We start from the raw sequence: 5,386 nt of genomic DNA, 5'->3' as shown, positions 1-5,386 counted from the left end.
TTCTCCAAGCAAGAAAAGAACTTGGGGGTGTCCAGAGAGTAACGACTCCCGTTCCTTCCTTGGCCAGTCATGGACAGAATGTCTTAAGGACATGGTTTGTTTCTCTACATTGCTGCTGTGTATCTTTTTTTTATTTTTTAATTTAGCCATTTCTCTTGCACTGAGAATTGGAGATTCTTACTGTGATGATTTTCCTTCCCCCTTTAATCCTCTGACAACATATTGCTGTTGTCCCCAGGCTTACATGTTATCCTTTTCTCTCACTGTGAGCTATTGTGAAGTATCTTCTCATACTAACCATCCCATCTGGATTTGAAGACTCTATCTACTCTCCAGTTTTGAAGTTCTTGCTACTTCTATTTCCTTTCTTTTCCCTCAGGAAATTGTTAAACCTCTTACAATGAGTTAACTGGTATTCAGCCTTTGGGTGAGAGGATAGGGTGGTTATTTACAGTTATTAGGAATTATATAACTTCTTGCATATTGATCTTGGAGCTAAAACTACCATTTAAATTGCTTTGATGAGAACATTCATTGAACCCATGTATCTTTTCTACATACTTTAATACTTAAGGGAACTGATTTTATTAGTGTGGATACCTTGTATGGGTGAGGATTTTAACACTTTAAATCTCTGAAGATGGTCCTTGTGATTTTTATCTTTTTTTTGAAGAAGACCTGTGATTTCCTTAATATGAGAAATTGTCCATGAGAAAAGTCCTCTACCTTAAGAACTTTGAACATTGTAAAGACCAATCATGATTGATGAATTATAGAACTTACCTCCTGCCAGGGAGATAATGAGTTCAAGATCCAGAAAGAGACATACATTTTTGGGACATGGATGTTCTTCTTAGCTATGCATAGTTAAAAGGGTTTTTCTTTTAAATTACAAGTGAGCAGTAGGAAAAGAAATAAATGTTTCTTACTTTAAAAATAGGGTATATTTCCTTCACTTTAGGAGCCAGGGTCTAGTATCTCCATTTTTTTTAAACACAATATTAATTTTACAGAAAAAACAAAAAGTGACTTGCATTTTTGCCAGCACCTTGGGGCAAAATCCCTACTCAATATCTTGTCTCTGAGAGCAGAGGGTTTGAACTCATAACTTAGTTCAGTAGTTCCTAGATAGCCTAGACAGTTCACTCCCAAAGGTGGCATATTTCTGTCAGAAGAATTTTTCCACTGGTCTAGATCCAAAAAGTCATTCCTGAAGATAGCTTTTTATTCCTTGTTCTTTAGGGCATAGATACTATGCTGTCCACTAAAATGCCTAAATTATGGCTTCTGCATTCCATTGGCTTATTTTCTTAGACTTTGAAACTCCCAAGATCATATAATATACTCTCTGCTTTGATAACTAAAAAGAACCACTAAAAAGGTCAAGTAGACTCTGTTTCTCAAGGACCATATGACCTCACAAGGGAATGAAAGTCTTGTGATCCTTCTTTTCCTTTATAGCACCATATTTCCACTGACTGGAGACCATAAAGTGAAGAACAACAAAGAGAGGCAAAAAGAAAGCTGTCAACACTGAAAGGTTTTTTTAAATGCCTCTAAGCCAGACAAGAAGCTCCCCTTTCACTATGTGGATTAGCTGACCCTAGGATTAGACAATCAGTCAAAGAATCAGAGATAATTACAGGAGAACAGTGTCTCCAGAGCATTTACTTTCCTTATTGTCATAGTTATCTAGGAAGCAGCACTCTTTTATCTTCCACTTGGAGATTCCATTTGAGAGGTGGTGCAAACCCCTACTACATTCCAAGGAGTTCTCCATTCCCATTACAAAGTAATAATAGCAACGATAACAACAATAATCTTAACAACAATAACCATAATAGCAATAGCAACAATAGTAGTAACAAAACATCAAGAACGATAATAGTGACAACGGTAGTAACAACATAATAGAAACAACAATAATAGCAAAAGTTTTAATGATAATTATAATAAAAATGTTCTTCCAATATCAATGCTGATCATCACTTATTGTGCAACTTGCAGTCTTAGATGACTGCGGGAGTCTCATGTATGACTTGCCTAATACAATTAATCAATCAACAAGTATTTATTATATTCCTATTATATACCTAGTACAGTGATATTTGCTGGGGATACTTATTTTTTAATGTAGCTATCCCTACTCTCAAGATGCTTCAATTTTATCAGGGATGGTGTATATATGTCATTTAAGGCATTTTTCAGTTATGTTTGACTCTCTATGACCCCATTTGGAATTTTCTTTGCAAAGATAGTGGAGTGGTTTGCCATTTGCTCCTCCAGTTAATTTTATAGATGAGGACGTGAAGCAGACAGGGTTTAGTAGATAGTAAATGTCTGAGGCCAGATTTGAACTCAGACAATTGAGACTTTCTGGTTCCAAGTCCAGTGCTCTATCCACTGTGCCATCTGGCTGCCCCTATAATCTAATAAGGGAGATAATGTATGTGGATATTTATACATACATACATATATATGTATTTATAAGTATATAAAGAATAAATACAAAACACTAGTAATTACTTTTTTAAAAAGGCTGGACTTACAGTCAACCTTCTGGGGATAAATTATTTTAAGTTTAATTAGTTTGATGCTCAGAAAATAGCCACTAGGCTCATATTTAAGACATTTGCAATTTGGTAAAACCTGTCAGTTTTCACTAAATCCATGTAGCCTTTTAGAAAGCTAGATCATTTCCACATGAGGAAGAAAAAAATATCAGATGGGAAATGGGATATTTTGTAGACAGCAGAACTATTAACTAAATTAACAAATTTAGAGCTTAAAAAGATCTTAAAGACCATCAAATTAAATTCCTTGACAATCAATTCAACTGAGACACAGAGAGATGATGTGACTTGCTCAGAGTAACACAGTTAATAGTGTCCAGGGAGAACTTGCTGATGTTCAAAGTGCATGTACACATGAAGAATGTTTTTAAGGCAGCTAGATATTCAGTACATAGAATGTCAGGTCTAGAGTCAGGAAGACCTGAATTCTAATTCAGCCTCAGATACTTACTTTACCTCTGTTGGTTCAGCATTCTTATGTGCAAAATTGGAATAGAAAAAACCTACCTCTCATGGTTATTGTGAGGTTCAAATGAGATAATAATCATAAAGTATTTTTAAGTTTTATGAGTTTGTGCCTGAATAGGTCAGATTTAAGAAGGGAAGGAGGGAAGGAGGTAGGGGCAGCTAGGTGGTGCAATAGATAGAGCAACAGCCCTGGAGTCAGGAGGACCTGAGTCCAAATATGACCTCAGACACTTAATAATTGCCTAGCTATGTAACTTTAGGCAAGTCACTTAATCCCATTGCCTTACAAAAAATAAAAACAAAAACAAAAAAAAAGAAGGGAAGGAAATGGGTGATTTAATAGAAAGAAGAGAAAATGAGTGATAACTCATTAGCAAGTTGTGTGAAAAGGTAATATGATCTTAACCATGCCCCCAAACATTCTGGTACCTAGAGATAACTAAGTTGTTGGTTGTACAGCTGACTTACCTGAGTCACTTAATAAATACTTTTATCTTCCAATTTCCTAGACCTTCCCATTTCTGGTAGGTGCTTTGGACTCCATGTTGCTACCAAGGCATTATCAAGTCTAACCTTATTTGGAGTTATCTATCATTGACAATTAAAGATTAAGTGAATGCAGTTGCATTGTCATCAATTAGTGAGGATGCAATTAATTAAAAATGGATGTCCTCCCCTAGGTGTATGAGTATTTCCAGCTGGTATCTATCTTGGCATTTTGATGGCTCCTTATCATCTACAATGAAATGATTTTTATTCTGTGAGATTCTTCCTGACTGACAGCCAAGCCACCCCAAAGTTTGTGGCCAGATCCCAGAAGGGTGAGGAAGGTGGGTAGGTTCATTGCTACATATCAGAATAACCTCCAAGGTCCATGTCTGTGCCTGCCTTCAGAAGGAACCCCTTCCCCATTCTGATTCTGGAAGGATTTTTACATTGAACTGGATATTCCCTCAGGAGGAAATTGGAATTCTGACTGCATTTGTGAAAGGGAAACATATTAAGTATATTGTGTGAATTGGGGGAAATAATGCATAAGATAGAAAAATAATTGACTTGTAATAAAAAAAATGATCCTATGAGTAAAGCAGAGATTAAATACTGACTTTGCAACTAATTGAAATTTTAAGCAAGTCACTATCCATCTCTGGGTCTCAGTTTGCCTAGTTGTAAAACAAATGAATTGAATTTAGATGATCTTTAATTTTTTTATTCTTTTTTTTTTATAAATCTATAAGTCCCATGGTTACCAATGCCATTCTATCAACATTCCTTGGGCTATATCTAGGATCAGCCCTAGGCAAAACAGCATAGAAATATACATTTACACCTACTGTCTGAAGACATTCCTTTTCAAACACACCTTCCACCCTCACAGCAAATATAGACATCTACCAGAGCTCTTATGTTCTCTCCTCTCTTCTATTTCCTGTTCCTGCCCCATGAAAATTTGTTTTCAGGAAGATCTGTAAAAACAGTCACACTCAGATTATCAATGACTATTAATACTTATTCCAAGAATACTACTTGCAAAGGCACTTTTTCTCTGTTTAGTTTTCAGAGAATATAAAGGTCCTATTCATTCAAAGCTTAGTGAGAGGGTAAAAGCTTCCTTTGTTTACTCTCCCTTTTGGCCCTGAGGCATGGATTTGGGCATTATTGTTTATTCTAGTCCATTAGTTCATGGTTTCTAGGTGCAAAAAATAATTTCTACCAGACCTGAAGCTAAGTTGTGGAGAACTTGGAGTCAGAATTCTAGGCAGGATGTTGCAGTCAGCCAACCTGGCAAGATATTCCTGCAATACTATTAATCCTCTGACTCCAGCCCAAGGAGGGTCTTTGAACCTGGAACTTGAGACTATGCTCTATAGGAACTAAACTAAACTATGAATCTAATTTCCTTCCCCTACTGAGAGTATAAGTGTTGTTACTGGGGTTTTTTTGGAAATGAAGAATTATACCTCATGTATTTGAGAGTATATTTGTAATTTATTATTTTAAATTTGAAATAAATATTTATTTGTAAAAGTCAATCTGACAATTAGTGGCTAGATAGAACTGGAGAACAAGGGATACATCTTTGCAATTAAGGAAACATCATCAGTGGGAGCTTGAGCCACTGGCAAAGAATATACATGCACCTAGAGTCCCTTAAGGAGACTAGAGAACTTTGGGAAGAGATAAAATGTAGCACACCAGTCCTTTAGCAATGAAGGTCAGGGTAGTCATTTTTTTGTTTTGTTCATTTTCTTTAATTTATCTACACATCACTAAAATATTCTTGTTTAAGAGTAAACATGATACCCCCTCCCTACAAAAATATAAAACCTCATGAGAAATAAAGT

Source organism: Macrotis lagotis, chromosome 1 (genome assembly GCF_037893015.1).
Source record: "Macrotis lagotis isolate mMagLag1 chromosome 1, bilby.v1.9.chrom.fasta, whole genome shotgun sequence".
Classification (NCBI taxonomy): Eukaryota; Metazoa; Chordata; class Mammalia; order Peramelemorphia; family Peramelidae; genus Macrotis; species Macrotis lagotis.
This window is presented reverse-complemented; position numbering follows the sequence as displayed.